This window comes from Vigna unguiculata, chromosome 9, assembly GCF_004118075.2.
Source record: "Vigna unguiculata cultivar IT97K-499-35 chromosome 9, ASM411807v1, whole genome shotgun sequence".
Lineage (NCBI taxonomy): Eukaryota > Viridiplantae > Streptophyta > Magnoliopsida > Fabales > Fabaceae > Vigna > Vigna unguiculata.
In genome coordinates, this window is record NC_040287.1 from 21021722 (window position 1) to 21043036 (window position 21315).

Genomic DNA, 21315 nt, shown 5'->3' on the forward strand with positions numbered 1-21315 from the left:
ACTGAATTTAAGGCTACCAAAAGTCATCCACAAACTTTGAGCAAAGGTCCTCTTGATCTTCCAAAGGTTGTTCTTAAGTTGGCATATGGACCCTTATTTCAACTTGAAGATAAAGTAAAACTAAAGCCCATTAATTGGCTAAGCACAAACACAATTTGGTCAGCCAGTTTTACAAAGCATTGGGCCCTTATTTAAATAAAAGAAATTGCATCAACACAGCGCATTAGTCATCCTCCATTTGACCCATATGCACTTCACATCATACCCTCCTTCTTCGAGAACATTTGTCCCGTATCTTAAGACACTAGTTTTAATATAAGTTGATTATGATCTTGTGAAGGACTTTTATTTTTTCACAAGTTGAAACTAATTCTCTTCTTTTAGGATCAAATTCAAATTGATATTTGTTACTTTCCAATGGTTGCAATCCGTCGATAAAATTCTTGGCAACAGTACCCCACCTTGATATGTAACAATAAATAATTCCATGCATTGTGTTTGACGAATTGGCTTCTTATCGACAGACCAAATGCATAATAATGCACTATGAACAAGCTTCCTTTTTAAACATGGAAGTTGGTGTGTTTCATTCACATGCTTATCCTTTTGTTCCTGTAAAATGACATCACAAACTGTAGAAGAAAAAACATTGACGAATAAACTTTCTCTAGTTCCATTTCTTTTTCTTTATTTTCCCTTCCTTCTGCAGTTTATATTACTTCTTTTTCTATTCTTTCTTTTTCTATTTTCTCCTTCAGCCTACATTGATCCTTACTGACTTGTCTTGGTGTCATAAATTTCTACTTCTTTTGATGTCCCTCATGCCTCAAATAAAGGGAACGTTCATCAAGATGGAGTGTTTTAAAACGAAGCCATGCCCATCCCGAAAGAAGATGACAAGAGTTGATGAAGGATTGACCCCAACAAAGGATGAAGGCACATGCTTAAGAAGACTAAGTATGTTTAGAAAGGAAGTTCACTAATCCTTCATCCCTTTCATTTGTGTTTGTTATTTTTGATTCCCTAAGTTAACTTAGTTGAATCAACTTTAGTTGACTTGTTGACCTTTGACTAGGTTTGACTTGTTGACTATAGTTGACTTGACTTAAAGCCAACATGCTAATCTATGTTTATTTGCTTTGTAGGTTAATTAGGAGTAAGAAAGCAATGCTAGGTGGCGCATGGTGATTGGGGAGCATAAATAATGTGTAGGAGAGAGTAAAGCAAAGCATAAAGCATAAAGTAAAAGGCATGAAGCAAGTGTACCTGTGTACCTTTGGTCTCCTTTGTTTTTAGCACACTTTGACCACTTTTTGGAGACATATGAGACACATTCTTTGTCTCCTTTTGTGCTAGAACGAAATTAGCCTTGCACACACCATAGTTAGCTCTTTTGTCTCTCATTTTTGTAACCTTATTTGACCTAGTTTCTAGAAGCTAGGGTTAGGTTTTTGTAGAGACATCCTTAGGTATCTTTATTTGATTAGAGGCCCCTAAACTCTTCTATATAAGGGGTGCTCCTAGACATGTAAAAGGGTTGAACATTTTGAAGTAAAAACACTCTTGTGTCTCAACCATTTGTGAGAGTTTCCTCCCTTGGGAGTGAATACTTTTAAGCCTTATCTTGCATAGCAAGTGGCGGCACACATCCACTCATCTTCAAGGTTGCCATGGCTTCTAGCCTAGCCTTGTAGTGGCGTGCTTCTCACATTTTTACCATTTCTTCCCTTTCCATTTTATGTTTTCGTCTTCCTTTAATTGTTCGTGGTTTTCTATGATTTATGTGCTTTCAATTTCCTTTTCATTTTGAATCAATCCATCATCTTCTTCTTTTGAGCTTTGTGAAAGGAACCTTCACATCTAGATAGCTTGCTATCTTAATGTCAATGGGGATTTCACTTAGCTTTCTTAATCAACTCACACCATATTCAATAATCTTAAAAAGAAACAAGATAATCCTTCATCATTTGGTATGTAGAGCCTAGGTTATCTTGAATATGGTGTTTTTCATGTTCTAACCTTTTCTTGTGTAGCTATCTTTGAATGGTCCACATAAAAACAATGCTGGCAGAAACTGTTCACGATTTTAAAAGATTAAACTGCACCTGCTAAGTGGTCCAAAAATTACGTTCTTGATGTCAAAAGAAAGCTCTGTGAGTCTAGTTTCTAACAAAAAAAAGAACCAATGCATTTGGAGTTCTGTGGAGAGAGTTATGATTGAATAGTGAGCAAAGGTCAGAGCTGCCAAGATCACCGCGAATCAACATTTTCAGGTTATGTTTGGGCAGTTTTGGCTATTGTTTTGTTACTCTTCTTACTCCTAAATGTGGTTGGATAACATGTCTTTAGATGCTTAGTCTTTGAGCCTCAAATCCATGAGTTTAAATGCATGATAGCTACATGTTTGTGTCTTTGTGTATGTCATGTTGAGTCTTTAAATGTGTCTAACTTTTGCTTGAGTCATATGTCATATGCTTCTTTGCGTTTTCTTATTCTTGTTTCTAAGTATTTGAGCTATTGCATGAGATCTATGCCTTTTGTTGTAGCATGCTCCTTGAAATTGATTTTGACCTAATTTTTAAGGAACTAAGTGTTCATGACCAAAAACAGTTTGGCCGAGAGCTAATGTGTTGCTTGGTGAATCCATTTGGCCAATTTTACTAGGTGTTATGCTACCAAATTTTATACTTGGATTTTGGGTGATATTGGCAAATTAGTTCCATGCTTTAACTTGGTTATGATCTTTCTTGGTGTATGCATAATTTGAGGTATAATCTTGGCTTGTTCAAATGCTTTCCATAGAGTTTTAAAAGTGTTTTTCATTGCTTTAGTCTTGTTCAAGTTTTGTCTTTAAAACAAAATTTCCTTAGAAGTTAAACTTTCTTGTTTTTGTGCTTTTCTTGCTTGTCACTAGGTGTTCTTTGTTGTGTCTTAGTATTTTCTTTTCTTGAAACTCTTGGGATGTTGTGGCCGAATCACTTGTATTGCATTTGAAAGGTTTTGAACAAGTTTTGAAAAGTGTTTGCTTCACTCTTTGGTGGATTTTGAGTGCTAGCCTTGCCTTGTTACTTTGGGAGAGTGATCTAAACACTTGGGTTACATTTTGGGTTGGATTTGGTCTCGGTTTTCATGTTGTCTAACCCCTAATCCATTTATTTTGTCTCGGATTTGAGTGTTTTTGTTGTAGGAATCATGGCAAGTTCATCAAATGCACCTACACCAAACAAAAAAATACATTGATGAGATTGCTTCGGGATTTGGAGTTGTCTAGGAAGGAGGCCTTTGAACAATTGACAAAGGACAAGGAGCAAAGTGACCTAAGAATCCAAGAGCACATTCAAAGGCTTGAAGCTAAGGAGCAAGAAAGAGAGGCTAGGAAAAGAGGGCATTCTAGGCGCAAACCATCACAAGAGAAGCAAACTCCAAAGATTCCTAAGTTCAAAGGAGAAAATGACCCAAACATCTACATTGAGTGGGAACAAAAAGTGGACCAAATTTTTACCATTCATGTAGTTAGTCATCAAAAGCAAGTAGATTTGGTAGTCTTAGAGTTTGAGGATTATGCCATGACTTGGTGGCATGAATTATGTATGGCCAATATTAACCAAGAGTCACTCACGACTTCTTGGAGGGACCTTAAAATTTGATGCGCGCTAGATTTGTTCCTTCCTACTATAGGAGGGAGACTCTTTTAAAGCTCCAAAGGCTTCAACAAGGGTCCATGTGTGTGGATGAATATTACAAGTTAATGGAGTCCATGCTTCTAAAAGTAGGACTCCAATTTGAAAGTGAAGAGGAAAAGGTAGCTAGATTTGTGAGTGGGTTAAGGAGGGACATACAAGATTTAGTAGAGTTATATGAGTACTCCTCTCTTGACAAAGTTTTACATTTGGCCATCAAAGTTGAAACTCAATTGCAAAAGAAAAAAGAGGCCAAGAGGAGTGGTGCATACAATGACTACTATTCTAGTACTTGGAAAGATAAAGAAAGAAAACATGATAAATCACCACTCAAGAGTTCCAAAGACCCACCTCCTAGGACTAATTCGTCTAGGCCTTCTAATGAAACTCCTAATTCTTCTCAAGGTACAAGGACAAGTTCTATAAAATGTTTTAAGTGTTTGGGATATGGGCACATAGCTTCAAATTGTCCCACCAAAAGAACCATGGCCTTAAACCTTAAAAAAGAAGTAGAGAGTGAACATTCTTTCCCCCCTTCCCCAAAAGTACTTCTTCCCATACTTCTTCTTCAAGTGAAAGGATTAAACCCCTTGAAGGTGGATTGTTAATGTTAAGGCACCAACTAAGACAAGTTTCCAAGGAACTTGACCTTTTTCAAAGACAAAACCTTTTTCATTCAAGGTGTCATATCAAAGACAAACTATGTCCCCTCCTCATAGATAATGGAAGTTGTGTAAATGTGGCTAGCACAAGGGTTGTGGACAAGCTTGGCTTGAAAACTATCCCTCATGCCAAGCCCTACAAATTAGTTCCATGCTTTAACTTGGTTATGATCTTTCTTGGTGTATGCATAATTTGAGGTATAATCTTGGCTTGTTCAAATGCTTTCCATAGAGTTTTTAAAAGTGTTTTCATTGCTTTAGTCTTGTTCAAGTTTTGTCTTTAAACTAAAACAAATTTCCTTAGAAGTTAAACTTTCTTGTTTTTGTGCTTTTCTTGCTTGTCACTAGGTGTTCTTTGTTGTGTCTTAGTATTTTCTTTTCTTGAAACTCTTGGGATGTTGTGGCCGAATCACTTGTATTGCATTTGAAAGGTTTTGAACAAGTTTTGAAAAGTGTTTGCTTCACTCCTTTGGTGGATTTTGAGTGCTAGCCTTGCCTTGTTACTTTGGGAGAGTGATCTAAACACTTGGGTTACATTTTGGGTTGGATTTGGTCTCGGTTTTCATGTTGTCTAACCCCTAATCCATTTATTTTGTCTCGGATTTGAGTGTTTTTGTTGTAGGAATCATGGCAAGTTCATCAAATGCACCTACACCAAACAAAAAAATACATTGATGAGATTGCTTCGGGATTTGGAGTTGTCTAGGAAGGAGGCCTTTGAACAATTGAGAAAGGACAAGGAGCAAAGTGACCTAAGAATCCAAGAGCACATTCAAAGGCTTGAAGCTAAGGAGCAAGAAAGAGAGGCTAGGAAAAGAGGGCATTCTAGGCGCAAACCATCACAAGAGAAGCAAACTCCAAAGATTCCTAAGTTCAAAGGAGAAAATGACCCAAACATCTACATTGAGTGGGAACAAAAAGTGGACCAAATTTTTACCATTCATGTAGTTAGTCATCAAAAGCAAGTAGATTTGGTAGTCTTAGAGTTTGAGGATTATGCCATGACTTGGTGGCATCAATTATGTATGGACAATATTAACCAAGAGTCACTCGCGACTTCTTGGAGGGACCTTAAAAATTTGATGCGCGCTAGATTTGTTCCTTCCTACTATAGGAGGGAGACTCTTTTGAAGCTCCAAAGGCTTCAACAAGGGTCCATGTGTGTGGATGAATATTACAAGTTAATGGAGTCCATGCTTCTAAAAGTAGGACTCCAATTTGAAAGTGAAGAGGAAAAGGTAGCTAGATTTGTGAGTGGGTTAAGGAGGGACATACAAGATTTAGTAGAGTTATATGAGTACTCCTCTCTTGACAAAGTTTTACATTTGGCCATCAAAGTTGAAACTCAATTGCAAAAGAAAAAAGAGGCCAAGAGGAGTGGTTCATACAATGACTACTATTCTAGTACTTGGAAAGATAAAGAAAGAAAACATGATAAATCACCACTCAAGAGTTCCAAAGACCCACCTCCTAGGACTAATTCGTCTAGGCCTTCTAATGAAACTCCTAATTCTTCTCAAGGTACAAGGACAAGTTCTATAAAATGTTTTAAGTGTTTGGGATATGGGCACATAGCTTCAAATTGTCCCACCAAAAGAACCATGGCCTTAAACCTTAAAAAAGAAGTAGAGAGTGAACATTCTTCCCCCTTCCCCCAAAAGTACTTCTTCCCACACTTCTTCTTCAAGTGAAAGGATTAAACCCCTTGAAGGTGGATTGTTAATGATAAGGCACCAACTAAGACAAGTTTCCAAGGAACTTGACCCTTCTCAAAGACAAAACCTTTTTCATCAAGGTGTCATATCAAAGACAAACTAGTCCCTCCTCATAGATAATGGAAGTTGTGTAAATGTGGCTAGCACAAGGGTTGTGGACAAGCTTGGCTTGAAAACTATCCCTCATGCCAAGCCCTACAAGCTATCATGGCTTAAGAAAGAAGACATTAAAGTAACTCAACAAGTCCTCATTAACTTTTCAATTGGAAATTTTAAAGATGAGGTGTTATGTGATGTTGTGTCTATGGAAGAAACTCATATTTTTTAGGTAGGCCATGGCAATTTGATAAAAAGTCTTTTATGATGGCCATGCTAACACCTATGCTTTCTCCTTCCAAGGCAAGAAGTTCACACTCCTACCTCTTCACCCAATCAAGCAAATGAGGACCAAAATAAGTGAAAGATAAGAGAAAAGATGAAAAAGAAAAAGAGCAAGTTACCTCCAAAGTGTTACTTGCCTCTAAAAAATATTTTCAAAGCAAGATGGACATCACCATTCTTTCTTCTCTTGCAAGGCTCAAAAGGAAGACCCAATGCGCAAGCATGAGAAGAAGAGTGGTCTAGAAAAGAGGGATGGCCTAACCAAAGCTAGGGGTAGTACCCTTAGAAAAGATGGAACAAGAGCTCATAAAAGGGAGGCGCAAAACCTCCCCCAAATCAAGTCAAGCTCCATCTACAAAGGCTTAAAGAATTTGTGGTCAAATTCTCTCCAAGAAGGGGAGGATGATGAAGGATTGACCCCAACAAGGATGAAGGCACATGCTTAAGAAGACTAAGCATGTTTAGAAAGGAAGTTCACTAATCCTTCATCCCTTTCATTTGTGTTTGTTATTTTTGATTCCCTAAGTTGGCTTAGTTGAATCAACTTTAGTTGACTTGTTGACCTTTGAATAGGTTTGACTTGTTGACTATAGTTGACTTGACTTAAGCCAACATGCTAATCTATGTTTATTTGCTTTGTAGGTTAATTAGGAGTAAGAAAGCAATGCTAGGTGGCGCATGGTGATTTGGGAGCATAAATGATGTGGAGGAGAGAGTAAAGCAAAGGCATAAAGCATAAAGTAAAAGGCATGACGCAAGTGTACCTATGTACCTTTGGTCTCCTTTGTTTTTAGCACACTTTGGCCACTTTTTGGAGACATATGAGACACATTCTTTGTCTCCTTTGTGCTAGAACGAATTAGCCTTGCACACACCATAGTTGGCTCTTTTGTCTCTCATTTTTGTAACCTTATTTGACCTAGTTTCTAGAAGCTAGGGTTAGGTTTTGTAGAGACATCCTTAGGTATCTTTTATTTGCTTAGAGGCTCCTAAACTCTTCTATATAAGGGGTGCTCCTAGACATGTAAAAGGGTTGAACATTTTGAAGTAAAAACACTCTTATGTCTCAACCATTTGTAAGAGTTTCCTCCCTAGGGAGTGAAACTTGTAAGCCTTATCTTGCATAGCAAGTGGCGGCACACATCCACTCATCTTCAAGGTTGCCATGGCTTCTAGCCTAGCCTTGTAGTGGCGTGCTTCTCACATTTTTACCATTTCTTTCCTTTCCATTTTATGTTTTCTTCTTCCTTTAATTGTTCTTGGTTTTCTATGATTTATGTGCTTTCCATTTCCTTTTCATTTTGAATCAATCCATCATCTTCTTCTTTGAGCTTTGTGAAAGGAACCTTCACATCTAGATAGCTTGCTATCTTAATGTCCAGTGGGGATTTCACTTAGCTTTCTTAATCAACTCACACCATATTCAATAATCTTAAAAAGAAACAAGATAATCCTTCATCAAGAGTCCATCGGAGAAATATCACATAATACTTCTTTCACACATAGCCATGTACGGAATTTGATCCATGCTTGATCCAGATGAAAGGTTGCTGGTAACTGGAGTTTCTCCACCAATCTTTAGCTCACAACATTGTTTCGCTTCCGTAATCGAATGCAACTAAACATGGATGGCCTTCGGTTAAACACTTTGTATAATAAACTTCCTTTCTTATTCCAAATCTAGATAGCCAGGCTCTGAATACCAAATGATGTGAATCAACAGGGTTCGATTCGTTTGACTGATCTATCATTGTTGGAATGCTAAGAAGCAAGAAATTTGAGAAATTATTGAAAACGAGAAAATGCAAACATAAAGAAGATGGAACGGAAATTGATGGACATCACACTTCCAAGAATGGAAGATAAGCCTAAGAGTTGAAACACACAAAGGGATAAAGGACCTTTGATTAAACTCATGGATTCTTGAATCACTCACGAACTTAGGAGAATCACTCTTACTAAGATAGATGAGTTGAAACTCGTTTATTTTCTGAATGAAACTCAGCTTGCCTTCATTGATGAAAATGGTTTAACTTATATAGGACCTTTAACCATCATAATTACAAAAGACACATAAATTTCAATATCAACCCGCTTAAAGCTATTAATTAATGATCCACTCAAGCTAATAACGATCCGCAACTTAATGGTTGATTGTAACTGAATTTAAGGCTACCAAAAGTCATCCACAAACTTTGAGCAAAGGTCCTCTTGATCTTCCAAAGATTGGTTTTTAAGTTGGCATATGGACCCTTATTTCAACTTGAAGATAAAGCAAAACTAAAGCCCATTAATTGGTTAAGCACAAACACAATTTGGTCAGCCAATTTTACAAAGCATTGGGCCCTTATTTAAATAAAAGAAACTGCATCAACACGGCGCATTAGTCATCCTCCATTTGACCCATATGCACTTCACATCATACCCTCCTTCTTCGAGAAGATTTGTCCCGAATCTTAAGACACTAGTTTTAATGTAAGTTTATTATGATCTTGTGAAGGACTTTTATTTTTTCACAAGTTGAAACTAATTCTCTTCTTCCAGGATCAAATTCAACTTGATATTTGTTACTTTCCAATGGTTGTAATCCGTCGATAACATTTCTTGGCAACAGTACCCCACCTTGATATGTAACAATAAATAATTCCATGCAACCAGCGAGCACACAGACCACGATTTGCGCAGACCTGCAACCACGCTGCATCTGCACCTTCACGTCTTGCCAGCCACCACAACAACCATCCTCTCCGTTCGCGCAACTGCAGCGCGCCTCCGCATCCACCACCTACAGCCATGTCGGAGCAACCACCACACCGGAAATCTGACCGCCGCGCCGTCAGCCGCGCCGTTGCAGCACCCACAAGCCTCCATGAAACCCTAAACGTAGCAAACCCTAATTCTGGAGAGAGAGTACTCTGCGCCACGTGTCAGCATCTGATAGGACAGTCAAACTGGTCAACTCTGGTCAACTCGGGTCAACTGGTCAAAGTCAGTAGTCAACTCTGGTCAAAACTGCAAATATGGTTAAATGAGAGGGGCATAATTGGAAATTGGACAGAAATTAAGTTGCTAATTAATTAAATAAAAATGAAAGATTTTAGCAACTGACAGATAAAGCCCAAAGTCCAGTTGAAGCCTATATAAAGAGACTTAAGGGAGCAGAAAGGGGGATTTACAATTTACAACTTACAGCTTAAACACTTAGAACTCTCTGGTTTTGGCAGATACCGTCTCCACCACATCTCTCATTCTTTCTTTTATTTTCTTTCCTTCATATCATCATGTATTCCATCAAAGCCATGGAGGGCTAAGCTTTTAGGGTTGATTCCACTGTAATTTCTTAACTGGATTCTGAGGTTAGATGAATTTATATGTTTTGTTATTTTGATTATTGTTGTGGTTTTTGTTTATCTATGTCCTTTTCTTCTTAATCGAATAGAAAATAATGATTTTAAATCTACATGCATGCTAATCATATGAGTTAAAAGGTTTTTAAATTAAATTGAGACTTTACTTTGATTTTGTTTAGAAACTTTCATTTGATTAAATAAGTTTTTGCCAATAATTGAGACTTTAATTTGATTAGAGGTAATTACTTTAACTAAAATTAGTCAAGACTTTACTTTGATTAATTAAGTTTTCTATTTGGTAAAGAAACAAAGGAATAGACATGATTAGGCATAGTAAAATTAATTGAGACTGTACTTTGATTGAATTTACTATGGACAATCTAACAATTCTCACTTTTAATTGAGACTGTACTTTGATTAAAAGTGAGGATGCCAACAAATGAATTGAGTCTTTACATTGATTTATTTGTAAATCAACAACAATAATTAATTTAACAATAATCTCTAGATAACCAATGAAGAATCTGATTTAGAAAAAGCAGTGGAATTGACCTATTTACTATTACTGTGTTTACAATCTTCCGTGTCATTTTCTTTGCATATCAAAACCCCCATATTTTTATAATTGCTAGTTTTAATTGCATTTTTAAGAATCAAATATTTGAGATCAATTCCGTATTCGTTGTGAGACGACTCAGGGTTATCTTAACCCTAACTATTTTGTTCACTACTAACTGGCAATACTGAAGTTGCTAAAGTAGTGGTAATTTGATCGCCTAACGACAGCGATATCAAATTTGGCGCCGTTGCCGGGGAGTACGGTTAGTATTTCGTTTATTTTGATTCTGTTTTTATTTTTTTTATTCTATTTTTATTTTTTTATTCTTTTACTATATTCCAAGCAAATTTCTATTTTTGTTTTGATTAAGACTTGGTATTTAAGTTGTCCATTGTGACGCACCTCTCTTTCCTGGGAGTAGACCCAATGACATCTTAACTCATTTCTTTCTTGAAATCTTTCTCCAAAACAAGAATAGGAAGAAAAAAAAAACACACAGGGAAACACTTTCAGGTGGACTGCATAGTGCATGACTCGGGCCAATCCGGGTCAATTTTATCAACTTGATTCAGAACTTGAAAGGAACTTGCATAAATCACGTAAGAGACTTGAACTCAGGTGTTCTACTGAAGGAGCACCATCATCATCTGAACCTACCACTGAAAGTGGACCACTAGAATCACCTCCGGTGATTAACATATCTTCTGATCCATCACCTGAACCAGAAATTCAAGAAGATAGAATGGAAGAAAGAACAATAAGAGAGTTGGCTTCACCGGATGCAGCAATTACACAAAACATGTGCATCCAATATCCAGATGGAGAATGTGAGCTTAAGTCTGGGTTAATCCATCTTTTACCCAAATTCCATGGATTAGCAGGAGAAGACCCGTACCATCACTTGAAGGAATTTCATGTTGTTTGTTCATCCATGAGACCTACAACAGTGACAGAGGAACATATCAAGCTTAAGGCTTTTCCATTCTCATTGCAAGATGCCGCTAAGAATTGGTTATACTGCCTTCCGCCAGGATCCATCAATACTTGGGAGACTCTGAAAAGATTATTTCTGGAAAAGTTTTTTCCAGCATCTAGAGTTGCTGCTATTCGCAAAGATATTTATGGGATAAGGCAACAAGAAAGAGAAAGTCTTCACGAGTATTGGGAAAGATTCAAAAAGTTATGTGCTTCCTGTCCTCATCACCAAATAAACGAGCATCTCCTCATTCAATACTTTTATGAGGGATTGAGTATCATGGATAGACAAATGATAGATGCTGCAAGTGGAGGGTCATTGGTGGACAAAACGCCAACAAATGCAAGACAATTGATTGAAACTATGGCGTCGAACCACCAACAATTTTCCATAAGGAGTAATTCTATAACTCTATTGAAGGGAACCCATGGAGTAGAAGCTTCATATGTTGCAGATCACAAGAAATTAGAAGGGAAGTTGGATGACTTAGCGGCAATGGTAAGGACCTTGACAGACTTACAGAAAAAGCCTATCCCTTCTACTTTATGTGGAATTTGTGCTTCTACTAATCATCCTACAGAGGCTTGTTCTATGTTAAAAGAGACAGGGACGTTAGACAATGAACAACCTCAAGCATATGCTGCAAACATCTATGGCAATAATAGACCACCTCGGCAGCAATACAACCATGATTTGTCCTCCAACAAGTACAACCCAGATTGGAAGGAATATCCCAGCTAGAAATGGGGAAATCAACAGCCTCAACACCAACAAGTCTATGTTCCACCTCAACAGAGGCAACAACCACAACCAACTGCAACCTCTGGTGATTCAAACATGGAAGCAATGATGAAAATGATGGCTGACATGATGAAAGGACAAATCAATGAGTTGAAATAGACAATGGAAGCAACCAATCAAAATTTGCAAAATCAGATTGGACAAATGGCAAATGAGTTAAATCAGATGAAATCTCAACAAGGCTCAAGCAATTTGCCTGCACAAACTGTAATTAACCCGCGAAATGTAAGTGTTATTACTTTAAGATCGGGTAAGCAAATACAAGGTCTTGGGGATGCCCAAGAAGATGAAGATAAGGACAATGAAGTTGTACCTAATGATGAAAGAGGAAGATCAGATGAAGCAACAGAAGCAACATCTGAAATACCTGCACCCAGTGATAACTCCAGGTTGGTATCCCCTAATACTTCCTTTGAAAATTCTTCTCCTTATTCTCCTCCTCCTCCCTATCTAAACCGTTTGAAACCAAAAACTAAAAAGATGGAGGAGTTAGACAAAGAAATCTTGAATACTTTCAAGAAAGTGGAGATAAACATCCCTTTGTTGGATGTTGTGAGACAAATTCCTAAATACGCCAAGTTTCTCAAAGAATTATGTACACATAAAAGGCGTATTATGGACAAAGAGGTAGTGAACATGGGAAGAAATGTCTCTAGCTTAATTAAGAAGCCTGTAGTCAGAATGCCGCAAAAGTGTAAGGATCCAAGTATGTTTTCTGTTCCCTACATTATAGGAAGTACTAAGTTTGACAATGCTATGTTAGATTTAGGAGCTTCTATTAATGTAATGCCTTTATCTGTTTTTACTTCACTTCATCTTGGACCTCTTAAGTCTACTGGTGTGGTCATTCAATTGGCAAACCGTAGCACAATTAACCCTGCAGGTGTGCTAGAAGATGTGCTTGTCCGTGTGGACAAGTTAATTTTTCCTGCAGATTTCTATATCTTGGACATGAAGGATGATGAAGGAATGAGTTCAACCACAATTATCTTGGGAAGACCATTCATGATGACAGCACGTACCAAGATAGACGTGCATGCAGGATCCTTGACTATGGAGATAGGAGGTGAGAAGGTGCAGTTCAACGTGCTAGAAGCCATGAAGCACCCAATTGAAGACCATTCTTTGTTTTGTATTGATTTATTGAGTAATGTAGTGAACAATTATGCTTTTGGACTTTTGGACGTTTTATCTGGTTTTTCTTCTTCTTTGGATTTTTCTCTTTTGAATATTTCGGGCTCAATTTTAGACGAAAGAGAAAATTTTAAAACAAGTGATGTTGAGGACGCAGTGTCACTATTTGATACCTCTGTGGCGTCCAAGTGTGACGCTGAGGTGGCTAAAATTACCTTAGGCAGTAAAATGTTGCCATCTGTGGAACAGCCACCCACTTTGGAGTTGAAACCTTTACCATCTCATTTGAAATATGTTTATCTTGAGAGGGATGGGAAACTCCCTGTTATTATATCTTCCTTGCTTACTGACGAGCAGGAACAAAAGCTATTGCAGGTTATCAAAGATCACAAGCGAGCAATAGGCTAGACTTTGGCAGATATTCCTGGTATTAGTCCTTCTTTCTGCATGCACAAAATACTCTTGGAGGAGGATGCTAAGCCAGTGAGGCAACCTCAGAGGAGACTGAATCCTCAACTGATGGAGGTTGTGAAGAAGGAAGTCACCAAGTTGCTACAAGCAGGTATTATATATCCCATTTCTGACAGCACTTGGGTGAGTCCTGTACATGTGGTCCCCCAAGAAATCTGGGATCACCGTGGTCAAGAATGAGAAGAACGAGTTGATTCCTACTCGTATTCAGAATAGCTGGTGGGTCTGTATTGATTATAGAAGACTAAACCAGGCCACCAGGAAGGACCACTTTCCTTTACCATTCATGGACCAGATGTTAGATCGATTGGCAGGTGAGTTTCATTACTGTTTTCTTGATGGATTCTCTAGGTATTTTCAGATTTGTATTGCCCTAGAGGATCAACATAAAACTACCTTTACTTGTCCATTCGGTACATATGCTTATAGGAAAATGCCATGCCTTTGCAATGCTCCTGGAACATTTCAACGATGTATGATGAGTATTTTTACAGATTTGTTGGAGCATTGTATTGAGGTTTTTATGGATGATTTTAGTGTATATGGTTCATCTTTTGATCACTGCTTGTCTAATCTTGCTAGAGTCTTGTAGAGATGTGAAGAAACTAACCTTGTTCTAAATTTTGAAAAATGTCATTTTATGGTGGAACAAGGTATAGTTTTAGGTCACGTTGTTTCCAAGAATGGTATATCTGTAGATCTTGCTAAAATAGATATTATTTCACAATTGCCTTACCCCTCTTCTGTGAAAGAGGTTCGATCTTTTCTTGGACATGCAGGATTTTACAGGAGGTTTATCAAGGACTTCAGCAAGATAGCCAACCCTCTCTCCAACTTGTTGCAAAAGGATGTAGTATTTGACTTTGGAGAGAGGTGCAAAGATGCGTTTGATACATTGAAAAAGGCGCTTACCACCACTCCTATCATCCAGCCACCTGACTGGACATTACCATTCGAGCTGATGTGTGATGCATCAAATTTTGCAGTAGGAGCGGTGCTTGCACAAAAAGATGGGAAGCTATCACATGTGATATATTATGCTTCGAGAACGTTAGACACAGCGCAGGCTAACTACACCACAACTGAGAAGGAATTATTGGCTGTTGTGTTTGCCTTGGACAAATTCAGACCGTATATACTTGGTTCCAAGGTAATTGTTTATATTGATCATGCAGCATTAAAATTCCTTCTGAAGAAAGCAGATTCGATACTAAGGTTTATCAGATGGATGCTACTGGTCCAAGAGTTTGACATTGAGATTCTAGACAGAAGTGGAGCACATAACTTAGTAGCCGATCATCTTAGCAGGATTGAAAATGGAGAAGATAACATTCCTATTAAGGATGACTTTCCTGATGAAGTCCTCTTAACATTGACTGCTGTGAAAGGTATGTTTCCTGAACCCTGGTTTGCTGACATTGTTAACTATTTGGTTGTTTCTGCTATTCCTCCTTCCTTCTCCAAATATGAAAGAATCAAGCTAAAAAGTGAGGCAAAGTACTATATCTGGGAAGACCCAATCTTATGGCGCATTGGTAGTGACCAAGTCATAAGGAGGTGTGTTCTAGATATCGAGATACCTCATGTGCTTGAGTTTTGTCATTCGTCTCCTTTTGGTGGACATTATGGCACACAACGAACAGGTAGGAAGGTGTTGGATTGTGGATTATATTGGCCTACTATTTTTAAAGATCCACAGAGGGTATATGAAAATTGTGAGCAGTGCCAAAGGGCAGCTAGATCCATTACAAGAAGGGATGAAATGCCTCAACAACCCATGCTATATTGTGAGGTATTTGATATTTGGGGTATTGATTTTATGGGTCCTTTTCCTCCTTCTTTTGGGTTTTCTTATATTTTGCTTACTGTAGACTATGTCTCCAAATGGGTGGAAGCCATAGCTACAAGGACTAATGATTCTCGAGTTGTTATGAGTTTTGTCAAGTCTAACATTTTCTGCAGATTTGGGATACCACGAGCCATCATCAGTGACCAAGGGACTCATTTCTGTAATAGGCTACTTGAGAACATGTTGAAGAAGTATGGGGTGACACATCGCATTGCTACACCATATCACCCCCAAACCAATGGACAAGCAGAGATCTCTAACAGAGAGATTAAAAAGATACTAGAGAAAGTAGTGAAGCCTAGTCGAAAGGATTGGGCCACAAGATTGGATGATGCACTTTGGGCACACAGGATAGCCTACAAAACACCTATAGGTATGTCACCTTTCAGGGTGGTTTTTGGAAAGGCTTGTCATCTACCTGTGGAGATTGAACATCGGGCCTATTGGGCCGTGAAAGCATGCAACTTGGATTTGGAAGAAGCAGGAAATGAGCGAAAACTTCAGTTGCAAGAACTAGAGGAGATTAGGCTAGCAGCCTATGAAAATTCAAAGTTCTACAAAGAGAAAACCAAGAAGTTCCATGACCAAAAGCTTGTGGCTAGAAAGGATTTCCAGGTAGGCCAGAAGGTGTTACTATACAAATCCAAGCTTGGTCACATGAGTGGTAAGTTGCGCTCTACTTGGGAAGGACCATACATTGTTACAGAAGTCTTCCCTTATGGAGCAGTGGAGATCAAGGAAGAATCTTCAGCAAGAACTTTTAAAGTTAATGGGCATCGTCTTTGGATATTCAATGAAAATCAAGATATGCTGAACAAGACGATGGATGGGATGAACTTGACTTCTCCCTCATACCTTCCACCTTGAGGAGGTAAGTACACTTCATACTTTTTCTTTGCATTTTATACATATTGAATACATTGAGGACAATGCATGGATAAAGTGTGGGGATGTGGGGAGATTTCCCCCTTTTCTGTTTTTGTTTTTTATTTGTTTTGTTTTTCCTTTTCTAATTTTGTTTTCTGTTTGTTTTTATTAAAAAAAAAAGAAAAAGTTTCTGTTTTCAATAAAACATATTGACATTAGATTTTTGGATTTGATTTACTAATTGGAACGATCATAATTCTAGGAAAATAAGAGTCATGTGCTATGAATGGATTGTTTCTGTGATTTACTGATTGAGTTGATTTGAGAGTTTCTGGAATAAATCTTTTGTGAAAGAGTTTTTAACCTTGTGAGTTTTAAGCTTTATTGTAAGGGTGAACTACCATGTGACATTCTTATTTTTCTTGTGTGATTTGCTCATGTCTTGTTGGTACTCAAATGTTTAGCTTGATTCTGTTGTTTTGCATCTTAGGTGAACATGCATGATTTGATATGACTGAGGCATTTCTTGTTTTTAGCTACTTGGCCAAATAAGCTAACCATAACATTGATCCATTGGTAGCCCCTTCAGCTTAAACCTCTTTTTCTTGTTTTGAGCATATTGCTAAACCTTAAAAAGAAAAAGACCATGTTTTTCCTTACCTTAGGGAGAAAGAAGGAGCTAGTGGATTATGTTGAGATTGGTTGAGGAATAAAGTGTGGGGGTGAGTATTTCCCCCACAAAGTTGTAAAAATGGCAAAAAGGAAAATAATTGTTGATGACAGAGTGTTGTAATGAAAAATAATTCCTGTCTGAAAAAGAGCAACAAAAGATAAAAGAAAAAAAACAAAGAAAAAAAAAAGGATTGTTTTTGAAACTATGCTCCATAACTCTTTCTTCCCTACTATTTCAAAAACACACAAATCCTAAAGTTTTTCCTACCTTTGCCTTGGCCTCATTATAACCTTGAAAAGTCCTTATGATTTTTGAATGCATGTTTTCTGAAAGCTGTGAATATTAGAGTCTTGCTAAGCATTGAGAGTTTTACTTGCATGGGTATTTTGAGTGAAAACACAAGCCAAAACACTTGAGCGAATTTTGGTGAGAAAATATATATTTAACTTGAGTGTTTCTCGTTCCTATTTGATTATCTTGTAAACTCAAAATATTAACTCATGTGTGAAAAACAGAATTTTATCCATTTGTTTGTGCGTGACAACATGATTTCTAGAAGTTTGATCTGTTTCCATTGGTATTCATTTCTTTAATCCACTGAAAATATGGAATAAAAGACCTCAGAAAAAAGTTTTGAAATTGTTCAATTTTGCCCAGGAGTGCAAAAGGATAAGTGTGGGTGTGTGATGAGTTCAAATTTTTGCCCTCATTTAATATTTAAATTTGGGGATTTAATTGAATTTTCTGTGCTAAAAGATTGATTTAATTAGGATTTGTGATTATTGGATTTATTGAGTAAGTTTGGTAAAAGTGGCGTAAAAATTGATTTTAGTTGCATAAAATATTATTGGAGATTCTAACGTTTGTTACTGCAGCTGGAATTTATTTTTGGTCAATTAATAGTGTGATTTTGAAATATTCAAAGTTACAAAATAAGTCCAAAATCAAGAAATTCTGAAAAAGAATAAATCAGGAGCTAAATGCACCCCCAGTTTTTATTTGCACACTCCTCCCTCAAGTGGACCACAAAAACCTGTTCTGCACCCCCAGTTTTCACTAAGTTGCACCCCTCCTACCACTTAAACTCCACTAAACCAGATCATGCCATGTGGCAATCCCCACCTTTTAAGATTAGCCAACCATAAGCCGCCACGTGTCATAATCCCCACCTCACCAAATTAACCAATCAGATTCTGCCACGTCATCATCTTCATCTCCCAAAACCCTAACCCTAATTTTCTCCTCTCCTTCCATCACCATGGCAGCCGCCACCCTAGCCACCAATCTCGCCGCCGCCAACCTTTTCCGACCACCATCGCAGCTCCGCGCGAACCTTCCCCGCGAGCGTCAGCCACCATGGAAGCTTGTTTTCCGACCACCATCGCGCCTCACCGTGACAGCGCCACCATCTTCCTCCATTCGCGCAGCAACGGCGGCGCCACCGTGAGCACACAACCACGAACCTCTGCAACGCGTCGCGCACCAGCGGGTTCTTCTTCCTCGCGCACAACCATGGCGGCCACCACAACAACCATCTTCTCCGTTCACGCTCCGCACCTGCAGCGACGCGCAAATCGTCGTCAATCACAGCACCTCCATTTTCTCTCCATCATCTTCTTCGTTCCGCCGGCCACCGCGACGCATCAACTGCAGCGAGCATCCACTGCCTTTCCACCATCAACCACCGCGTCACGCCACCTCGCCGGAGCATCGTCGCCGGAGAAGAAGAAGAAGCCAGCCGCCATTACCGTCAGCCGCGCAGCCAAGGGAGGAAGGAGGAAGGGGCAGAAACCCTAATTCTGGAGAGAGAGTACTCTGCGCCACGTGTCAGCGTCTGATAGGACAGTCAAACTGGTCAACTCTGGTCAACTCTAGTCAACTGGTCAAAGTCAGCAGTCAACATTGGTCAAAACTGCAAATATGGTTAAATGAGAGGGGCAGAATTGGAAATTGGACAGGAATTAAGTTACTAATTAATTAAATAAAAATAAAAGATTTTAGCAACTGACAGATAAAGCCCAAAGTCCAGTTGAAGCCTATATAAAGAGACTTAAGGGAGCAGAAACGGGGACTGACAATTTACAGCTGACAGCTTAGACACTGAGAACTCTCTGGTTTTGGCAGATACCGTCTCCACCACATCTCTCATTCTTTCTTTTATTTTCTTTCTTTCATATCATCATGTATTCCATCAAAGCCATGGAGGGCTAAGCTTTAAGGGTTGATTCCACTGTAATTTCTTAAATGGATTCTGAGGTTAGATGAATTTATATGTTTTGTGATTTTGATTATTGTTGTGGTTTTTGTTTAGCTATGTCCTTTGCTTCTTAATCGAATAGAAAATAATGATTTTAAATCTACATGCATGCTAATCATATGAGTTAAAAGGTTTTTAAATTAAATTGAGACTTTACTTTGATTTTGTTTAGGAACTTTCATTTGATTAAATAAGTTTTTGCCAATAATTGAGACTTTAATTTGATTAGAGGTAATTACTTTAACTAAAATTAGTCAAGACTTTACTTTGATTAATTAAGTTTTCTATTTGGTAAAGAAACAAAGGAATAGACATGATTAGGCATAGTAAAATTAATTGAGACTGTACTTTGATTGAATTTACTATGGACAACCTAATAATTCTCACTTTTAATTGAGACTGTACTTTGATTAAAAGTGAGGATGCCAACAAATGAATTGAGTCTTTACATTGATTTATTTGTAAATCAACAACAATAATTAATTTAACAATAATCTCTAGATAACCAATGAAGAATCTTATTTAGAAAAAGCAGTGGAATTGACCTATTTACTATTACTGTGTTTACAATCTTCCGTGTCATTTTCTTTGCATATCAAAACCTCCCTATTTTTATAGTTGCTAGTTTTAAATTGCATTTTTGAGAATCAAATATTTGAGATCAATTCCGTATTCGTTGTGAGACGACTCAGGGTTATCTTAACCCTAACTATTTTCTTCACTACAAACTGGCAATACTGAAGTTGCTAAAGTAGTGGTAATTTGATCGCCTAACGACAACGATATCAGAGCAGAAGCGGGACACAATTTTACAACTTACAACTTAGACACTTAGAACTCTCTGGTTTTGGCAGATACCGTCTCCACCACATCTCTCATTCTTTCTTTTATTTTCTTTCCTTCATATCATCATCTATTCCATCAAAGCCATGGAGGGCTAAGCTTTTAGGGTTGATTCCACTGTAATTTTTAACTGGACTCTGAGGTTAGATGAATTTATATATTTTGTTATTTTGATTATTGTTGTGGTTTTTGTTTATCTATGTCCTTTGCTTCTTAATCGAATAGAAAATAATGATTTTAAATCTACATGCATGCTAATCATATGAGTTAAAAGGTTTTTAAATTAAATTGAGACTTTACTTTGATTTTGTTTAGAAACTTTCATTTGATTAAATAAGTTTTTGCCAATAATTGAGACTTTAATTTGATTAGAGGTAATTACTTTAACTAAAATTAGTCAAGACTTTACTTTGATTAATTAAGTTTTCTATTTGGTAAAGAAACAAAGGAATAGACATGATTAGGCATAGTAAAATTAATTGAGACTGTACTTTGATTGAATTTACTATGGACAATCTAACAATTCTCACTTTTAATTGAGATTGTACTTTGATTAAAAGTGAGGATGCCAACAAATGAATTGAGTCTTTACATTGATTTATTTGTAAATCAACAACAATAATTAATTTAACAATAATCTCTAGATAACCAATGAAGAATCTGATTTAGAAAAAGCAGTGGAATTGACCTATTTACTATTACTGTGTTTACAATCTTCTGTGTCATTTACTTTGCATATCAAAACCCCCATATTTTTATAATTGCTAGTTTTAATTGCATTTTTAAGAATCAAATATTTGAGATCAATTCCGTATTCGTTGTGAGACGACTCAGGGTTATCTTAACCCTAACTATTTTATTCACTACTAACTGGCAATACTGAGTTGCTAAAGTAGTGGTAATTTGATCGCCTAACGACAGCGATATCACCTCTTTTGGCCTAGAATCCTCATGGGAATGCCTCTACCAATCATCTCCCTTCACTTGGCCAAGACTCACTCTCACATTAGGTTTAGGGTTTGTTAGTTAATCCTTTTTCATGTTTTTGTATTTGCTAAAGGACCCCTATGAACTCCTATTTAAAGGGTGCTCCTTGT